This window comes from Schistocerca piceifrons, chromosome 2 (genome assembly GCF_021461385.2).
Source record: "Schistocerca piceifrons isolate TAMUIC-IGC-003096 chromosome 2, iqSchPice1.1, whole genome shotgun sequence".
NCBI classification, from domain to species: domain Eukaryota; kingdom Metazoa; phylum Arthropoda; class Insecta; order Orthoptera; family Acrididae; genus Schistocerca; species Schistocerca piceifrons.
The window spans coordinates 58333021-58355228 of record NC_060139.1 but is presented as its reverse complement, the minus strand read 5'-3'; the positions used below and the strand labels follow the sequence as shown (position 1 = coordinate 58355228).

Genomic DNA, 22208 nt, shown 5'->3' with positions numbered 1-22208 from the left:
TCACTTTGGGTATTAAATTTCGATTCTAATGAGTTTAACTTAAGACTATGAGCATTTAAAGTTTCACTCTGGGTACTTAGCTGAGAATTTACCAAGCCTAATTCTTTCCTTTGAGTCTCATTCTGAGCATTTGATTGCATACTCTGAGCTTTAATTAAAATTTATCAACTTAGCCCAGTCTGGCACTTCTTTACTCACTTTCATATCCATAGCTGGTTCTTGAGTGTCCTCAATTTGATGTATATTGTGCATGCTTTTATATGCTTTAGCCCTAGTAAGCATTTAAAACTAACTTTAAATACTATAATTACACAATAAAAGTTCACTCAACAGTATGTACCACTTCACGCTAAAGTAAGGAAATTTTATTTCATGCCCAACTGGCATAGAAGTCTCGCTGGTGCCAGTGACGTCGGACGTAGGTTGGCTTCCGCGTCTGCGTCCCCGCAATGTGTGTGAGAGCTGTATACTCCCCGCACTGGATCTTCTCGGTTGAAGTGTTCTACGCATATTTCTTCTCAGACAAATGTGTCGAAATCTTCCTTGCTGTTTTATAGTTGTGAATTTTCCATGTCTTTCCGCATTTTTCATTCAAATTTTGCTTCATTAGATACTTGAACACATTCCAAAGTCAGAGTAAATCCCTTGTCGTGTTATGTTTGGTTGCTAGGGGCAACATGTAACAACTTCTCTAGTTTTTGACTTAAAATTCTTGTTTTCTTGGGTCCTTTCACACAGGTTGCCATGATCTAATGTTTTTGACGCGACTTAAAATGTGACATAGACGTACAAACTTCCCACTTCTTTTACACGAGGTGACTTACTTGAGATTCATAACCGATCTTCTTTGCTGGCTGCTGGAAAACTCCCTTGACTTCATCTCCGTAGAATGATGCTTGGTACGGGAATATTTAAGCCTCTCTCTCTACTTGTGAAATAAGGAGATACACGGATTTTACATTTCGTTAACCAACGGTATATATGAACTCCATACAGAATAAAATTCTTACTTTCCACATACATATATGACATCCAGTAAGTCACTTGCTCCTTCCAACATCAGAAACAAATTTAATTACATTTATAACAGAGCTGGCTTAATAACCATGACTCTACTTCACATGAATCATAAAATAGGTCTTGCCTCTACCAAGGCTGGATTAGGAGTTTTCACGATTACTTTTTCAACTGTTCTTCTTTCACATAACAATAGTCAATGACACAATAGGCACAGAGCTGCATAACAACTCCATCGTTCCTCCTCTAAAACATCTATGGATTGCCCGACAAGAACTTGTCATGGCGGCGCGCGCCTCCTGGCCCACATTTAGTGTGAGAGCGCCACAGTGGAACACACGGTTCCAGTGGCCAATAGCGGCGCCCCCGATAGAGTACTTAAGCGCCTGCCTCTCGCTCAGCCAGCCAGTCTAACCTTGCGTACCTCTCTGGACATATCGCCTCGCCTTAGACAGCTTATTTACTTTCTTGTTCTGTGTACGAGTGGATGTGGTTGTTAGGTTTTCTTATGATTCCATTGTTTCGATCTTGCTGTTGTTTGTTCTGTCCTCCGTTGGTCGTGTCCGTACTCTCCCATTGTGATGCTGTCGTGGACCGCTCCGTGGTTCCCGCCGTGCTTTCCGTCACTTCTACCCCGCGACCGTTCCAGTCGCCGTTACAACATTATACATAATTTTTATGCAAGTAATATCATTTATAACAAAATTTCATATCTTAACAACACACTTTTTTTTTTACATAGTTTTATATACACCTCTTCTTTCTATAACAACAATCTTTCTCTTATTGTTTCTCTATTTTTTTATTATTTTACTTTAACATTAAGACATGAGCTTGCACTCGAGGTTTTAGTCAGCTTTTCTAATATTTAGGAATCGTGAGGACTTTTTCTATTTTCTCTATTTTCTTTTTCAATCGAAAACTTCGGGTGTTTATGACGCATGAGTAATCTATTTTCCATTCTTATCTTTTTGTACTACCTTTTTCCTAAAGATCTTTTCATGTTTTCCTAAAACATCTATGGATTGCCCCACAAGTACTTGTTGGTAACATTCGACCATTATGTCTACTTTCTTCTTGCGACTGACTTTAAACCTGCACACACAAACATGAGATGCACAGTAGGTAGGATTTTACCATCCCACACTCGTATCTAGAATATCATGTGTTCGAGACGGTAAAAGGCCGAGTGGTTCTAGAATTTACACAGAAATTCTCGAATCACTACAGTAGGAAGCCCGTGTTTGGTATCTGTTCTACCCATACACCATCTATCTCTACTCATACACTTTCTGTCTCTACTCCTATACCTTCTACATCTACATCTACATCTACATCTACATCTACATGACTACTCTGCAATTCACATTTATGTGCTTGGCAGAGGGTTCATCGAACCACAATCATAGTATCTCTCTACCATTCCACTCCCGAACAGCGCGCAGGAAAAACGAACACCTAAACCTTTCTGTTCGATCTCTGATTTCTCTTATTTTATTTTGATGATCATTCCTACCTATGTAGGCTGGGCTAAACAAAAATTTTCGCATTCGGAACAGAAAGTTGGTGACAAATCTCGTAAATAGATCTCGCCGCGGCGAAAAACATCTTTGCTGTAATGACTTCCATCCCAATTCGCGTATCATATCTGCCACACTCTCTCCCCTATTACGTGATAATACAAAACGAGCTGTCCTTTTTTGCACCCTTTTGATGTCCTCCGTCAATCCCACCTGGTAAGGATCCCACACCGCGCAGCAATATTCTAACAGAGGACGAACGAGTGTAGTGTAAGCTGTCTCTTTAGTGGACTTGTTGCATCTTCTAAGTGTCCTGCCAATGAAACGCAACCTTTGGCTCGCCTTCCCCACAATATTATCTATGTGGTCTTTCCAACTGAAGATGTTCGTAATTTTAACACCCAGGTACTCAGTTGAATTGACAGCCTTGAGAATTGTACTATTTATCGAGTAATTGAATTCCAACGGATTTCTTTTGGAACTCATGTGGATCACCTCACACTTTTTGTTATTTAGCGTCAACTGCCACCTGCCACACCATACAGCAATCTTTTCTAAATCACTTTGCAACTGATACTGGTCTTCGGATGACCTTACTAGATGGTAAATTACAGCATCATCTGCGAACAACCTAAGAGAACTGCTCAGATTGTCACCCAGGTCATTTATATAGATCAGGAACAGCAGAGGTCCCAGGACGCTTCCCTGGGGAACACCTGATATCACTTCAGTTTTACTCGATGATTTGCCGTCTATTACTACGAACTGCGACCTTCCTGACAGGAAATCACGAATCCAGTCGCACAACTGAGACGATACCCCATAGGCCCGCAGCTTGATTAGAAGTCACTTGTGAGGAACGGTGTCAAAAGCTTTCCGGAAATCTAGAAATACGGAATCAACTTGAGATCCCCTGTCGATAGCGGCCATTACTTCGTGCGAATAAAGAGCTAGCTGCGTTGCACAAGAACGATGTTTTCTGAAACCATGCTGATTACATATCAATAGATCGTTCCCTTCGAGGTGATTCATAATGTTTGAATACAGTATATGCTCCAAAACCCTACTGCAAACCGACGTCAATGATATAGGTCTGTAGTTCGATGGATTACTCCTACTACCCTTCTTAAACACTGGTGTGACCTGCGCAATTTGCATTTCTGTTTGGAATTTTGTGCATAGTGGGGCACCACATGACCACATGCAGCATATTGTCCACAAGGGACATATGGAGTTACTATACATAGGGCAAATGCTTTATCATATCCTATCAAGATAAGGAATGCAAAATTAGAATATAGTCCTTGTTACAATATTAGTTTCAAAACTACACTTTACAACTCACAGTGCCCTAGTATTTTGCAACTTTGTGACTTTAACTTAGATTTTATTTACCTATTTATACTCTACAATACTATTATGTAACATTCCCAATGAAGTTTACATCTAAATGGCACTGCAAAAAGCTAGTAACACGGAATAGAAATTTTTCACAAAAATAAAAAGAAATAATAATAATAATAATAATAATAATAAAATAGTTGCTTGTACGCACCAAGAACTAAGAAAATTAACCTTTTTATGACTTTTTCAAACTGTATAAAAATTAACAAGGTTACTTGTGAAGCCATTGGCAGTTTATATTCTACTCTAGGAGTAAATATAAAACTTTGTGGGGAGTTACAATAATAAAACCTGTTGTGTTGTTGGTCTATAAATTATTGAAGAATGGTGTTCTGTAAATTTAAGACGTAAACAACACAAATTAAAAACTAATGTCAAGCCTTGTGGAGGTACTAGACAAGTGTTGAAACATTTCTTGTGAACAAAAAACATTGTTTTTCAAGGAAGGCAGATATGTAAAATTCTGCTAAAGCTGTTCCGTGTGAGTCTTGGGAAGCCAATTTTCTTGGAGTAACATTACTGTATTGCCTCGTGTTTGGTTCTTTATTATGACACTATGCCATTTGTGCCAGAAAATGGAAATATGTAGTTGAAATTCAGCGAACAGTTGAAACTAGCTAATAGTGAGGATTGAAACACTTCCTTTCAAATATGCTGACTGCCTGTGTGGAAAAGATTAATACAAGTCAAATTTCTTTAGCAAACCGACAAAAATAACTTCATTGCTCCGCAAAGCAATTAATGCTCAATTTCCAATAACAAGGAAATAAAATAAAATCAGAAAACTGGAATTAATAACATATTTTAGTCTTCCGTAATTAGTTTATATCAATTCATTTCATAGCTACCAGCCACAGAAATCCATTTTGTTTTCATTTGACGTGAGAGCTGCAAACAAAGAGAGAACAGCAAAATCACAAAATGTAAATGCGGGTCACTAGGAGACTAAAACCCCATTACAACCCCGACTGATCCGTGCATGTGTGAATCAGGTAGCTCGGATGTGCCAGAAAAATTTTTCTGGGTAGCATCTGGCTGCTTGCAGCTACTGCTTATACATATAGCAGCCACACTTCCAAGTAAGAAGTGGAAGAAGGCGCTGCTCATCATGACTTCAACCCTCTGCAAGCAGTTGCCCACTGGCAACTGCTCAAACGAACTTAATTCAAACAGTTGTAATGCCATGCTCATCGAAAACAGTTTGATGTTATGAAGTATTGCATAGTCTTTGTCCTAAACCCTTTGACACATTTTGCTGTCAGCAGACACTTGTGTGCTCACTGTGTTTTGTTGTTGCAAATGGCGCATTGTCTTTGCAACTTACATTTTATATTGGTGTTTTTCTCTCATTTATGTTTTACTGTTGCAGTATTGTTCTGCAGTAGTGGGCTAAAGTAAAATTCTTTGTTAGAGTATCAGTTTTTACCAGTCAAAATTACAAAAATTTAACTCAAAACTAAAACAATGAGAAATTACCATAATTCTAAAAAATTCCTGGGTTTTCTCCCAGACTAAAAAATTTGAAGGGTTTTCCCAGTTGTCCTAGAGGGTATACGCCCTGAATAATAGCAAGAGTTCCTTGCATTAGATTCAGAACACGTTTTCAAGAAAGGCCAAACACAGCTGTCTCACTTTTAAACCATTTCTTACCTCATTATTTACCTTCCAAAGAAATATCAAAAGTTGTGCTGCTTTTTGCTTCATGTAGATGACCATATAAAAACATTAGAATCTGGCAAATGCTGTTCTTGGATTACATAAAATACAAGCTTTTGATTCAGCACATTTTTCCTGTTGACAACAATTCATTTGATGACTGTGACATAAGTTTCATCCTGTATGGTTCAATGCTCAAAACTGCAGATTGCTGATGAAACCATCAACATTTTCAAGAGCTGGACGTATAAACCTTCATTCTTCCTATAAATCAAAGGGAAACCTTCAATTTCAGATCGGTCCACTGTCTCAGTCATTTGTGTTATGTGACCAAAAGGAATGAGTTTTTAGTTCACAGGTTTCCTATACTGGTACATTCTCTGAGCGTTAGACTTGTAACCCTACTTTTGGTCAGTGGCGTTTTCTCAGGGTGTGCAAGTTACGTGTCAACATCCAAATAAAAATGAAAGAAAAATAGTAGATTATTTTATTTCATTTGTTTGAATATATGTTTCATTATAGTGTGTTTTTGTAAGTCATTGTACTGCTCCATATACCTCAGATACTCTCTCCACTGTTCAGAGTCATCTGCTACTGCTGTGCCAGCCGCCAAGGTGTTGGATCTGTTTCCAATGACTCAATATCTTCATTCCCTGGAAAAGTGCATGCATGCTTGTGCTCTCAGTCCTCTTGCCTGTCCCAGGTGTTGGTTCAGTTTCTAGCACTTTTTGTGTTGATTGTTGTTTTTGAGTTGCACACGAGTCTATTATTGCTTATGCAATCAGGTTGGAAGTTTAAATATTTAACATGGGTAGTGAAAGCATAGTAAGACAGTTATTAAATACCAGTTTTTCATCACTTTCTTAGAATGAAAAGAAACAAGTGATTGATAGTGGCCAACCATACCTAAATCTCAGGACACCTACACATGTCCAAGGTGTGGGAGGAGGGTTTGAAAGACATTTCCATACAGAACTGCATGAAGTTGCAGAATGGCTTTCTGTGTGTGATGTACTGAACAAATTTTACTGCAGGACATGTTCACTATTTTCAAATGAAAAAACTGTATGTAATCATCAAGGATATGACGATCTGTATCAGTAAAAAAACACAACAAGTCTGAGATACATATTTATAGTTTTTTTCCATATTTAACAAATTTACTTTGTCTCCTACTAAAATTGATAATTTTTTGGATCACTAACGAAGAGCTGGAATCTAGCTGCATAATGAAAAAGTGAGAAACAAAACAGAGATATTACAAAGGCTAATTAATGCTGTATGATAGTTAGGGAAACAGGAACTGGCAATCAAAGATCATAATGAAAATGAATTTCTTACTGCAAGTGCTGAGTATGATTCTATACTGAAAGTGCTGAGTATGATTCTACACTGAAAGAACATTCAGCAACATCTACAATCTTCTGTGTAATCTCAGCAAGTATTCAGAATTATTAAATAACTTCAGTTGCTAATGTATTGAGAGATGAGATCTACGATGTAGTTCAGAAAACAGACTTTGTGGCCATTGTCCATCATGCTTGTTGAGACATCACATATCAGTAACGAGTCTCAGCTCTTGACTGTGTTGTGATACTTTTCTGTATCCAAAAAAAAAAGTCGCAGAAAGATTCATTGGATCTGCTGACGTAAGCACCACTAGAGCTGCAGAAGCCCTATTTGTCATGTAAACACAATCATGGGCAGACATAAATATGGTGACAAATTAATTGCCCAGACATACGATAGCGCGTTAGGGATAAATGGCCACGTTTAAGTTTACAAAATAAAGTATCGGAAAAGAACCCTGAAGCCTTCCTCACACACAGACAGCTATCCTCATGTTATTAATTTGGTACTTTAACAGTCTCTAGAGTCAACAAACAGTTTAAAGTCTTCTCCAGTGGTCTTAAATCTCTACCTTCTTTCTTTTCTCGTTTCCCTAAAAGAATGCATGAACTTTTGGTCTTCATGTCCAGAAACTTTCCACCAATACCTCATATCCAACAGAATTTTACTTCGAGACTTATCCATAAGCAGGTAACAATAGAGAAGTTATATATAAAAACAAAGATGAGGTGACTTACCGAACAAAAGCGCTGGCAGGTCGATAGACACACAAACAAACACAAACATACACACAAAATTCAAGCTTTCGCAACAAACTGTTGCCTCATCAGGAAAGAGGGAAGGAGAGGGGAAGACGAAAGGAAGTGGGTTTTTGGGTAAGGAGTCATTCCAATCCCGGGAGCGGAAAGACTTACCTTAGGGGGAAAAAGGGACAGGTATACACTCGCACACACGCACATATCCATCCACACACACCCACTTCCTTTCGTCTTCCCCTCTCCTTCCCTCTTTCCTGATGAGGCAACAGTTTGTTGCGAAAGCTTGAATTTTGTGTGTATGTTTGTGTTTGTTTGTGTGTCTATCGACCTGCCAGCGCTTTTGTTCGGTAAGTCACCTCATCTTTGTTTTTATATATAATTTTTCCCACGTGGAATGTTTCCTTCCATTATATTAACAATAGAGAAGCATTGATAATTTTTTGAACATGTCTGTGAAAGTGGAGATTTCAACAACTTGACTGAAATGACAGCTACATGAGAACTTTCTTCAAAATCACTGATAATATTAGCAATCAAATAGAAATTAGATTCTCAAACAATGGAAAATCCAGGATGGAATTTTAACAATATTATGAAAGGAATGTTGCTACTCACCATATAGCGGAGATTCTGAGTCACTGATAGGGACAACAAAAAGACTGTCACAATATAAGCATTTGGCCAACAACGTCTTTGCTGAAAATAGACGGCACACACACGCAACTGCAGCCTCTGGCAGCTGAAGCCACACAGAGGCTGCAGTCACGCGTGCGGGTGTGTGTGTGTGTGTGTGTGTGTGTGTGTGTGTGAGAGAGAGAGAGAGAGAGAGAGAGAGAGAGAGAGAGAGAGAGAGAGAGAGAGAGACATTCTATCATGCTACATTAAACGTAACATTGCATCGATAATCTAAGCCTCATCTCCACTGAGAAACAGAAGCTGTGAAATAATGATAAATACAAATTCTACGAAGATGTAATCAAGAAATCCTTGCAGAAGGAACAAAGAATGGAATTAGAATTCCCATAACTGTAAGTAATGTGGATGATTTGTTGTTGTTTATTCATGTCTTTTTATTTTTATATTTTGCTAAAGGTTTAACATCGCACTCACACTAGAAACCTTTCGGCGATGGAACGATGGGAGAAAACAGGATTAGGAAGGTAGAAAAATTAGGATTAGGAAGGTAGTACCCTCAGCTTTAATTGTGGTATGGCCTCAGCACTTTCCTGTTGTGATAATGGTATACCATTTTCAGAGCTGCAGTAACGCCTGTCATTATGACAACAAATCAGAAATGGAATTCGTAAACAGTTACCATAAGGAAAAGGATCGACAGGCACAACTGAAATACAGAAACGTTTGTCGCAAACAAATGTGACTATGCCACAGAGACCGCAGCGGTTGTACAAAAGAGGACAACTGAGCATGAAATGTGTTGCGACCAGTACAGATGAATACGTCATTGTTGGAGCTTCTACTTTATAAAGCAGTACATCATAGGAAAGTGTGTGATTTATTGTCCATTCATAGAAGCCAAAGAGGCCAGTCTACGTGAGAAGGTGGTTTTTGAAATGGTTATTAAAACTGAGAAAAGCACAAAATAGACCTCTGGTCCAAAACACTGATTGCTATGTAAGTCAATTTTTTATAGTTTGTTCCACTCATTTTGAGAAGTTATCACTGCTCAGAGTTTCATGATACTTCCATGTGACATTTTTTACCTCTGTAACTGCTTTCCCCTTCCCCCCAAAGTCGGTAGTCTGTGCACTTCTTCCCCTCTTCTCGCGAAACATTCCATGGGAAGCTCAGTATAACTTTTACAGATTGTTCCTTGCAATACCACTCATCCCCCCCCCCCCCCCCCCCCCCACCCATCCCACCCGAACACTCGCTAGATTTGTTCATGAAACACTGTTGATTTCAATAACAAATTGCAATTGCTGAGAGCTTGAAGTCTGCAATAACTATGCTGCATAGACTGCCAGTCTCTTATGTAGGCATTAAAGGGCAGCAAGTGAAAGATGTTAAAGACCATCTTAATTTGTAAGAGAAAATGAATGTGTTTGCTTTAAACACATTTTGACAAGGCAGAACTTATTCATTTTGAAGAGATTAATCCTTGAACACAGATTTTCGCTTACAAAACTGCTGTGTATCTTTTGAATCATGACACTAAACGCAATATTTGAGGGGAAATTTTTAAAAGTCCCAAATACAGAATAAAGGTGTAAATAAAAAACTAAAAAACAACCTATAGCTCCACAATTTACAGAAAAGTTTAACAAGTTTGTCATTTAGAACAATGTACAAAAGAACGTTTTTTTTTAATGTTTTTACACACAGTTATCATAAAACTACCATTCTGAGTGGCACCCTTCTCTCCATCTCATCAATTCAAGCAAACACAAGGTTGGTACAAAACCTTACTTCTTTGCTATTTAATAACTTTATTTGCACTTTAACCAATAAAGATGCTAAGGCACACATTGAGGTGTTCAATACATCATGTTGTCTATCAGCCACACGATTCCCACAATAAAAGGTATTTTTATTGATAATAACTTTTTATTGTAATAAATTATACAACAGTTTAGGTTTTTATTCAATTAACTGTCACTTTCATTTCTCATTAATCACCTCATGATGGGCTCAAGAAACAAATTTATTGCACATAAGTTATGTCTGTAAGAAAGTGAGTAGGGAATTGCTAAGGTTACTATTGCTGCAACTTCATACACAATAAATCACAATACAGTTAAATTGAAACTATATTACATGTCAGTACTTGATGGGTAAATACTCAATGCAAGAGGCAGGCAACCATTCAGATTTGGCACAACTTCAAAATATAGAAATATCTTGATAACACAATTCCTTATTAAGTGTTATGCATTTAAAAATTTCTCCATCATACTTAAGCACTGGAATCAAGTGTACAAGAAAACTAACAATAGCAAATATGTACGTAAGTATGCATCTAAGTATTCCAATACAAAGAAATTTCAACTAGTATCGTACTTACATTAAAATCAAACTTCAATACGAAGTTCCCAAAAGTGAACACATCCTGAATGCCATACAAATCTCACCTCGTGTAGGCGCATTTGACAGTGCCACTGCCTATTCGAATAGAACCAGTGTTAAACTGAGGGTGGCAATTAAGCTATCAAAGAGGTAAATGAAGGCCACTAGGTGGCACTAGTGTTCACCATAGAAAGTAAGTAAAGTGTAACTTCACTACAAACTCCTATGCATTCTGATTAAGTACATGTCAGAACCTCATGAACAAACTGACAAAATATATTTATGCTACCTTTATGGAAAAGAACCTCATATACTAACAGCATGAACTGTGCATCATTAGATAACATCGTGAACAATGCTACAGAGATAGTCTTTAGTCAGTAATCAGAACAGAAGATTATTGCGACCAGTAACTGGTGTGGTACAGTATAAGCATAAAACTGATATTGGTAATAAGTAAAACATAGGTTGTGAAGGAATAAGTTTACAATCATCACTAAATAAACTTTTACACAAGTATCATCAAATGTTGTCACACTACAATGACATAACAGTATCATTTATGTGAGCCCAGATTAGTGACAACAACTTGAAATAAAAAGAGTATCATACAATAAAAATGGGATTTTTTTGACATAATTTTTTAACTCAGTACTAAATCATATAACTGTCCAGGGGTTCTCAGTTTACAATTATCACAAAAAGAAAATGACGAACTGTAATCATTATACTAGTCAGACAAATGATGACTGACATTTTTGAGTGGCAACAATTTCAAATAAAATATTAAACATTTTTTACTTTTACTTTATATGTAAAAAGTCAAGGTATAATATCAGAAATGTATGACAACTCAGTTGGGAAGTACATGCATGAGGACATCCGAAAATGCCTTCACATATTGTGGTTGAGAATACAAAATTAGAATTATTTCGCTGACAAAAAACTTACACCTGTGCAATTGTAATGTCAAAACAGTGGTCATACATAAAGATGAGACCTCAATGTCTTGAGGAAAATTTAATTATAAGATCTATTAATCACCTGATGTACAGGATTTCCCTATTACATCCAACGTTGAGGTGCTATTCCAATGCCAGAGAGCCCTGACAATAGTGGCAATTTAGCGGGAAAATAAGCTGAAGACATGAATTGAAGTTTGTGTTTGAGAGGGTATTGGACTTGGGTAGTCCGTGCAGCAATTTACTGCAGCACAGTACTGCGGTGGTATATTGGTTAGCATTCCCACCCCTAGTAAGCAAGGAGATCTGGGTTCAAGTCCCGGCCATGTCACCAATTTTAATTCATTTATTCAGCTTCCATATGTATCGTAAAACAAAACAAGCTCATTGAATTGCTAGCAAAACCCAAATGTTCATCATCCATAAGGCTAACCACAATTTCATGGGTGATCTGATGTGGCTGTCTTGCCAGGCTTCCTCTATAGATTCACTCAACTCCAAGAGATTGAGGCACTGTTCTCAGAGGCGCCACCATATTGTACCTGCCTCACTGTGTAGCTTCTTTACTTAAAGACGATGCAAAGTCCATTTGTACTTTACATTTTGCCAATATTAGTACTTCACACTAATCATTTGACTTACTTTACATTTTTACTGCAACACGCCCATGCTTCCTCATCGTGCGTTCCACATTATGGGTGCAATAAAATTTAACTTCTCGTATCATATAAATACACATATATTACATCATGATTAACCTTACAAAAGATGAATGGTTGGGTTTCGCTAGCAAATCAATGAGCTGGAATGAGATTTTCACTCTGCAGCGGAGTGTGCGCTGATATGAAACTTCCTGGCAGATTAAAACTGTGCGCTCGACCGAGACTCGAACTCGGGACCTTTGCCTTTCGCGGGCAAGCGCTCTACCAACTGAGCTACCGAAGCACGACTCGCACCAGGTACTCACAGCTTTACTTCTGCCAGTATCTCGTCTCCTACCTTCCAAACTTTACAGAAGCTCTCCTGCGAACCTTGCAGAACTAGCACTCCTGAAAGAAAGGATATGGGAGACATGGCTTAGCCACAGCCTGGGGGATGTTTCCAGAATGAGATTTTCACTCTGCAACGGAGTGTGCGCTGATATGAACCTTTCTGGCAGATTAAAACTGTGTGCCTGACCGAGACTCGAACTCGGGACCTTTGCCTTTCGCGGGCAAGCGCTCTAACCAACTGAGCTACCGAAGCACGACTCACGCCCGGTACTTACAGCTTTACTTCTGCCAGTACCTCGTCTCCTACCTTCCAAACTTTACAGAAGCTCTCCCGCGAACCTTGCAGAACTAGCACTCCTGAAAGAAAAGATATTGCGGAGACATGGCTTAGCCACAGCCTAGGGGATGTTTCCAGAATGAGATTTTCACTCTGCAGCGGAGTGTGCGCTGATATGAAACTTCCTGGCAGATTAAAACTGTGCGCCCAACCGAGACTCGAACTCGGGACTCCTGAAAAAAGGAGTGCTAGTTCTGCAAGGTTCGCAGGAGAGCTTCTGTAAAGTTTGGAAGGTAGGAGACGAGGTACTGGCAGAAGTAAAGCTGTGAGTACCGGGCGTGAGTCGTGCTTCGGTAGCTCAGTTGGTAGAGCGCTTGCCCGCGAAAGGCAAAGGTCCCGAGTTCGAGTCTCGGTCGGGCGCACAGTTTTAATCTGCCAGGAAGTTTCAAATCAATGAGCTTATTTTATTGCATATAGAGCTACAACTCTGTACTGTTATACATGTTCGCAATGCATTCCATATAAGTTCAAACAAAATCCATTAATTCCGGAATAGTCACTATGTCAACATTACAATTGTATAGGCACCGGTTTTTTGTCACTGTTATACATGTTTGCAATGCATTCCGTATAAGTCCAAACAAATTCCATTAATTTCGAAGTAGTATGACCACTATGTCAACATTACAATTGCATAGGCAGCGGTGTTTTGTCAATCAATTATCCTAACTTTAAATCCTCAACCACAATATGCTGAGACATTTTCAGATGTCCTCACGCACCTACTTCCAAGTGAGTTGCACACATTGCTGACATTATACCTTTACCCTTTTTAATATAGAATAATGGGAAAAAATTGTAAAATTTTATTTCAAATTGCTTCCACTAATTTAGGGTTACCTAAATGGCTATAATGTATGTCATCCATGGTTTGTTCGAGTAGTATAATGATTACAGTTGGTCATACTCATGTAAAATTTCTTTTTGTCATGGCTGTAAACTGATAATACCTGGACAGTTATATGATCTGAGTTTAAAAAAAAACTATATGAGTTTAAAAAACTATATAAAAAATCCCCCTTTTATTGTATAATAGTTCTTTTTCTTTCAAGTTGTTGCCACTAATTTGGGTTCACCTAAATGATCCTGTTATGTCATTTAATACACTGTTCACAATGTTACCCAACGACTCACATTTCATGCTGTTAGTATATGAGTTTCTTTTCCATAAAAGTAGCATAAAAGTATTTTGTCAAGTTTTTCACCGTGTTCTGACATGTACTTGATCGGAATCGATAGAAGTTTGTAAGGTTACACTTTGACTTGCTTTCTACGGCGAATGCTAACACCACCTACTGGCCTTCATTTACCTCTTTGATAGCTTAATTGCCACCCACAGTTTAGCACTGGTTCTATTCAAATATACAACAGCACTGTCAAATATGCCTACACAAGACAAGATTTGTATTGCATTCAGTCTACATGCTCACTTTCATGAGCTTTGCACTGAAGTTTGAGTTTAATGTAAGTATGATACTAATTGAAATTTCTGTATATTGGAATGCAACAGATGCATACTTATGTACATATTTGTTACTGTTGCTACTGTTAATTTTCTTGTACACTTCATTCCACAGCTTCACTCCGATGATGAAATTTTGAAATGTTAATGCTCAATAAGGAATTGTGCGATCAAGACCTTTCTATATTTCGAAATTATACTACATGCAACACATGTCAACACAATGCCAAAATAGTAGGTTAAAACACTATCAATGTTTTTAATCCTTTTGCTGTTGGTTTGTGCAAACAGAACATCACCTCTGTGGGACGTGCCTCACCTCATGACAGTCCCAGCTGTGCTCTGTCAGCAATTTCTACTGCACAGAACAGCACATCTGCTGTATTAAATTCTTATCCTCAAAATCAGTTTATTTGGTTGCTGACATAACAAAACATTAAGTGAAGGGTATACAATAGCTTAAAGTAGGGAATAAAATATATTCCCATATCAGACTAATCAAACAATACAGCAATTCCTTCCTCTTAGTTTTATTATTGCCAATGGCACATCATCTCCAGGTTGACTTCTCTTCAGAAGTCCTACTGTATAGAGAAATGCACCTAGTATTATGTCATACTTGTTTATTGCTCATACTGATCGACTGTAGTCCGACATGTGTATTGCTTTCAATTTTTCAAGGTTGCTTTGGCAGTCAGTTTTTCTCGTTGATGTCATTTCAGAGTAATTACAAAAATGGGGACAACATGTACGAGTCTCGTATGTTGCACCATTTCAATGTCATGAGCATTCTCATTGAAATGATTTACAGTTCTCGTCTCTGTAATATTTGACTTTTTCTATTCATGCGAACTGTTCTTAATGCATTAGTTTTTATGTCATGAAGATATTGGAAGAGATGCAGACTTCTTTTATCAGTTGCCAACATACAGTGTCTGTGGTCGTCTTCTTCTTCGTCATCTTCTTCTTCTTCTGCAGCTCTACAACGGATAATGAATCTTGGCCTCTTCAACAATCTCCTTCCACTTATCCCAGTCCCTTTGCTAGTATTTTCCAATTCCTGTAACTCCTCATCCAAAAGTCTTCTACGACTCCATCCTCCCATCTAGTTTATGATCGACCAATTCCACTCTGTCCACCTGGCTTTCATTGTAATATCCTTTTTAGTATTTCTGTATCATTCAGTCATGCCACGTGTTCAGCCGACCTCACCTAGATGACTTTACAATTCTTCTAACAGGCTGATATTTGTACATAGCACACAACTCATAGTTATATCTCCTCCTCCATCTTTCCCTTTCGCAAATTGGACCGATGATTCTCCTGAGTATTCTTCTCTCGAATGCATTCAGTGATTCAGCATCCTTTGCTGTCAAAGCCCATGTTTCGGAGACTGGTCTGATCAATGTTTTATAGATGGTTAGTTTTGTGTTTCACACAAAGTTCCATGAGTGTTGTTACTATTTTGTTCATTTTTTCTAAGTAACCTTCACTAATTACTGCATCAGTTATTGCATCTGTGTAAGGAAAATTATAGCCATCCTCTATGTCATTACTTATAACTAACCTCTCTATGTTCCTACTTGCACATCTTTGTTTGTTCCTCACACGTTCTTGCAGCGTAATCCTACAAAGAGAAGCGGTTTGCAAACAAGAAAGTAACTCTTACCATCTTCACTGATGAGCAAAAACATTATGACCACCTGCTTAACAGATTCTTTGTCCATATTTGGAACGAAGTACATCACTGATTCTGCATATCAGGGATCTGGCAGTTTGTTGGGAGGTTTGTGGAGACATGTCACATTCGATGTCTACACACAGGTCAAGTAATTCATGTAAATACCAGGCCGCTTATACGCATGTGCGGTGATGGCTCCTGATAGCAACCCAAATGATTTTCATAGGATTTACATAGGCAAATATGGTCACTGAGACATGAACATGAGGTCACTGTAATGCTCCTCAAACCATTGTATCGCAGTTCAGGCTCCAAGACAAGGACAATTATACAGCTGAAAGATGACATCATTGTTGCGGAAGACATCAATCATGAAGCGATGCGGGTGGTTCACAGCTGACGGGATATCTTTGATTAGTATCACAGGTTCCATGCAAGTGCAGAAGAATGTCTCCCATTGCATAATAATGCTGCCTCCAGCCTGTGTCCGTTACGCTCTGCACGTTTCAAGCCACCATTCACCTCGATGATGGTGTTTTCGGAGACGATCATCGACCTAGTGTAGCAAAAATGTTATTCACACATAGAGTCAACATGTTTCCATTGTTCAACAATGTTTTTTAAGCTATCAGTCGTCTGACTGGTTTGATACGGCCTGCCACGAATTCCTCTACTGTGGCAACCTTTTCATCTCAGAGCAGCACTTGCAACTTATGTCCTCAATTATTTGCTGGATGTATTCCAATATATGTCTTCCGCAACAGTTTTTGTTCTCTACAGCTCCCTCTAGTACCATGGAAGTCATTCCCTGATGTCTTAACAGATGTCCTATCATCCTGTCCCTTCTCCTTGTCGGTATTTTCCACATATTCATTTCCTCCCCGATTCTTCACAGAACCTCCTCATTCCTTAACTTATCAGTCTACCTAATTTTCAACACTTGTCTGTAGCACCACATCTCAAATGCTTTGATTCTCTTCTGATCCGATTTTCCCACAGTTCACGAGCATATATAACTTAAATCTGCACAACCACAACCAGCACATTTGAGTTCTACTGCACATGAAAGTCATTACCATAGGGCACACACAAGAATGTGACATATATATACATCACAAGCTGTTAAAGGGTTACAAAATATATTCTACAAAAAGAAAGAAATAAACATATACACGTTCTTCTTTAAAAAATAATACTGGATAAACTCTCTGCTTAAATAACACTAAAAGTAACAAAAAAGTAAAGGGCATTTACGACTCCAGAAACGAGCTAGGATTTTCAGAGTAGGGTGACTACACATTGAAAGCTTCCCCCCCCCCCCCCCCTCCCCCCACTAACTTACTTTTGAATAACAAATTTTGTACTGCTTTCTCAAGTGCTTTCCTGTTTTGTTTTCTTTGCATTTTTCAGAACAAGATCAGTGTTGGCTGATCTAGAAACAGTGTTATACCATAATGATACATTATGTTTTATTACAATAAATAACACATAAAGAGACAGTATTATGAAAAGGGTAGATTGCTACTCACCATATAGTGGAGATATTGAGTTGCAGACAGGAACAACAAAAAGACTGCCAACCGAATATGCTTTCAGCTGAAAGGTCTTCTTCTCAAGTAGACAACACACACTAACATTAACACAAGTACAACTCGTACACACATGACTACCACCTCTTGCCATCGAGGACAGACTGCGAGCAACTGAGCGCGATGGAGGTAAGGACGAGGCGGAGGCAGGGAGGGGGAGGGATATTGGGTTAGGGGTGGGGAACCAAAGTGCTACTTGTGCGAGCATACAGGGACATGGTGGAGGGAGGGTAGGGCAGACCACTAAATCAGCAATAGCAGAACATTGCCTGCAACTTGAACACAGATTAAATTGTGTTAAATCTAGTGCAAACAATATAGTAAAGAATCTCATCAACCAAGAAGCAGGATACCAACTCAGTACGGCACAGAACCCAGCTCTGGAACTACTACAGAAACACAGGAAGAAAGTTCCCTTCTGCAGTAACGAACCTCAGACAGCTGGAGGTGTAATTAATAGCATTAGATTTCCCATGGAGCTCCAGGCGACAACTACCTCCAACTGTCGTGGACAAGATAGGCAACATCAACCACCTGAAACCTTAGGCACCACATAACCTGGGAGCAGACAGCAGCTACTGCCATGAGAGTCTGCTGCAACGTGGTGGACATAAGATGCAAACTACAACAGCAGCCTGATGCCGCAGGAACTGCACCTCACAGGTGCGTACCAAATTCAGAATGCCAGGACAGTAACATGGACATGAGAGAAAGCCGCAGCCATTGCGAACAACATGAGGAACATCTATAGTGTCACAATAGTAATAACAACTTGCCTGGAAGTCCTAATACGGATTGCAAGTGGACGACCGTCATTGCAGCAGACAGCCACAATGGGCTCAGATGGCATAGTGAACACCAGGCGCCATCCAGGTATAAACATGGGACCCGATCAGCAAAGCTGCCACTCTCAGAAAACATCTGATGAAGACACCAAGTCACTGTAATATCGTGTTGGAAAGATGCAGACCACTGGCAGTACAACTGATTCTATGAGACGACAGTGAATCATTGGGAAAATCTAAAAAATTAAAAACGCAGTTTTGTCGCAGGAAAGTGAGCAGAGTGCGCTTGATACTTTTCTGAGGGGATTGCCATAGGACATTTTAAAAATGGTGTGTACAGGTGCACCAAAGGATCCGCATTCTGCTATTGTGTTAGCGATGGACTGTGAAGAAATTGACATTTCAACAGGAATACAGGATAGGTAGGTGTGGGTTATTTCCCACAAAAGTTAAGTGTTACAAGTGTGGATGGCAGGGGCATTTACACAGGCAATATCGCCAGCCCCAGTAAAATAGAGGGAATGGAAGGTTATCAGTGGCAGGATTTTGATGATGGATTGACAAAGATGACATTCCGGCTACAGCAAGCTGTTACCAGTGTAGAACTGCACATCTGGCATTTCGAATACAGAGAATTGGCATTTTGTGTTACAAGAGGTAGGGTATTTAGGTGGTGTAATTAGTAAAAATGTAATAAGGATGGACCAGAGGCCAGTGCACACTGTATGAGAGTTCGCAGTGCCTAAGTTGATTAAGGAACTGCAATCTTTTTAGGGGATCTCAACTTACTACAGAAAATTCATGAAAAGGTTTGCTGATGTATCACAACCACTTACACAGTTGCCAAGGAACAGCATGAGGTCTATATGGGCAAATGATTGTCAGGGTGCATTTGAAGAATTAAAGAGAGCTGACATCCAGCACAGTTCTAGTACTTCCAGACCTTCCCGACAGAGTTTATCCTTTCATGTCCTGCATCTAATCAATCTCTGGGATTTGTCTAGACCAGGATATTATCGGTGAAGAGCACCCTGTGGCCTACACATCTCGACAGCTGAATGTGGTGAGGAAGAGCTATTCAAAGACATGGAAAGAGATGTTGGGCCTCATTTATGGTGTCACATATTTTAGATGTTATGTTCACAGAAAAAATTTTGAGTAGTGACCGACCACACTGCTATGAAGTGATTAATGGCACTGGAGGATTCATGTAGCAGCAGGCAAGATGGGACCTGAGACTTAGCAAAGTCAAGTATAAAGTAGTATACAAACAAGCGAAGAAGAACGGGAATGCAGACACATTACGAAGGAAGGCAGCAGTGTTGGAAGTTATGGGTCATGATCTTGCAGAGTGGCAGGCAGTGCAGAGAGCTGACAGTGACCATTAGTACAAGGTGTACAACTTTGCTTCCACTGTTTGCCGACATGTGATGACAATGGTAAGTAGCAGTTGAAAGAAACAGATCGCAGACGTCAGGCAGTTAGCTTGGACCTTGGTCAACATAACCTCATTCAAACAGTAGTCGATTTGTGTCTGCATCATAAAGTTGTTCTTGATTGAAAATGTCTGTTTACTAGCCTAATTCTCATCATTTGCGGGAGGTGTTACTGTTTTGTTTCAATATGAAGAAAACAGCGGTTGAGTCTCATTGAATGCCCCCAAGTGCGTATGGTAAGGACACTATTAACGAAAGAATGTGTCATGAGTGGTTTCAACACTTCAAGAACAGTGATTTTGATGTCGAAGGTTGGCACAGTGGTGGAAGAGAGAATGTTTTCGAAGACGCAGAATTGGAGAGATTGCTGAGTGAAGACTTGTGTCAAGCTCAAGAAGAACTGGCACGATTATTGGGAGTGACACAGCAAGCCATTTCAAAACGTCTCAATGCTATGGGCATGATTCACGAAGAAGGAAGTTGTGTCTCGTGTGAGCTGAAACCAAGAGACATTGAACGGCGTTTGTGAACAGTTGTTTCAGAGGCAAAAACGGAAGGGATTTCTGCATCGCATTGTGACCAGGGACGAAAAATGGTTTCATTACGATAACCCTAAACGCAAAAAATCATGGGGATATCCCAGCCATGCCCCACGTCGACGGCCAAACCGAATATTCATGGCTCCAAGATCATGCTCTGCATTTGGTGGGACCAGCTCAGCATCGTGTACCACAAGGTGTTAAAACCAAGTGAAACAATCACAGGTGCTCATTATCGAAAGCAATTAATTCGTTTGAGCAGAGCATTAAAAGACAAACAGCTGCAATACAGCGAGAGGCACGATAAAGTGATGTTGCAGCACGACAACACTCGACCCCACGTTGCAAAAGAGGTCAAAATGTACTTGGAAACATTAAAATGGGAAGTCCTACCCCACCCTCCATATTCTCCAGACATTGCTCCTTCTGACTATCACCTGTTTAGATCAACGGGGCATGGCCTGGCTGACCAACACTTCCGATCTCATGAAGAAGTCAGAAATTGGATCGATTCGTGGATCGCTTTGAAAGATGAACAATTTTTTCGACGCAGGATTCGTACACTGCCCAAAAGATGGGAGAAAGTGGTGGCCAGCGACGGAAAATACTTTGAGTGATACATGTGTAACCAATTTGTTTCATTAAAGCCTCAAATGTTGGGGAAAAAGCAGTGGAAGCAAAGTTGTACACCTTGTAGTATAGGACGCAATCACAGTTTAGCACATGTGATGGACTGCCGTGCAGGGTCATGGGTAATAACACCAGCAAAGTTTAAGGAGGAAATTCTACAGGAAGCATATATTAATGTGTTATCTGGTGAAAGAGGATGAAAGGCAACAAACCAGAGAGTGACAGAGAGATATTAGTGGAGAAGAAGGAAAGCAAGTGTGGATTAATACGTGAGAAATTGCACCCGGAGTTCACAGCGAAATGACTGGAAATGTAGGCGAGTGCTGTCGCAGAGGCTGCTGGAAGTGTCAAAACCATTTGAAATGCTTGAGACTGATGTTTTTGCACCATTCAGTTGTACACCAGCAGCAAACTGATTTGTATTCTAACAATATTAGATCACTTTTGACAATATGTGCAGATGGTTGCTATGCCAAACCAGCAGGCACTGACACTTCCACAAGCGATGGTTAACAATCACATATTGAAATTCAGGGTGCCAGGTTTGATAACTACAGACCACGATATGAATTTCACATCCGACTAATTAAAGGAGCTGCGTCAGCTACAGTATGAGAAGAAGTTAAGAACTAGTCCCCTTCATCCACAGCCCAATGGGTACAAAGAACAACTGGGAGAATGTTAAAATACTATATGAACATACAGCATAGTGGCAGGAACACAATCTAAGGTATGCTGTGTCCACATATAATTCAAAAGCATACATGAATACTGGGTAGTCCCCATATGAGGTGACCTATGGTCAGAAAATGCCATCACTGTTCTGTCTGACAAAGGCAAAGAAATCAAACCATAGAAAATCCAGGATGGACTGTCACAATACGAGAGAAGGAAAGTTGCTACTCACCATATAGTGGAGGTGCTGAGTCGCGTTAGGCACAATAAAAAGATTCACACGATCATAGCTTTCGGCCATTAAGGCCTTTTTCAGCAGTAGACACACACACACACACACACACACACACACACACACACACACACACACACAAGCACAACTTGCACACAC

At 39.5% G+C, this 22208-nt stretch overlaps 1 protein-coding gene and 2 non-coding genes across 4 annotated transcripts in view; 1 reads left to right on the top strand and 2 right to left on the bottom strand.

The window, feature by feature from the left end:
• LOC124776677 overlaps positions 1–22208 on the bottom strand; it is a 170758-nt gene that overhangs the window by 5750 nt on the left and 142800 nt on the right. The gene's annotated exons all lie outside the window — the stretch shown is intronic.
• Positions 12562–12636, bottom strand: Trnas-cga. Its single transcript has one exon. It is a non-coding gene; the product is annotated as a tRNA-Ser (tRNA).
• On the top strand, positions 13308–13382 carry Trnas-cga. The gene has a single exon. It is a non-coding gene; the product is annotated as a tRNA-Ser (tRNA).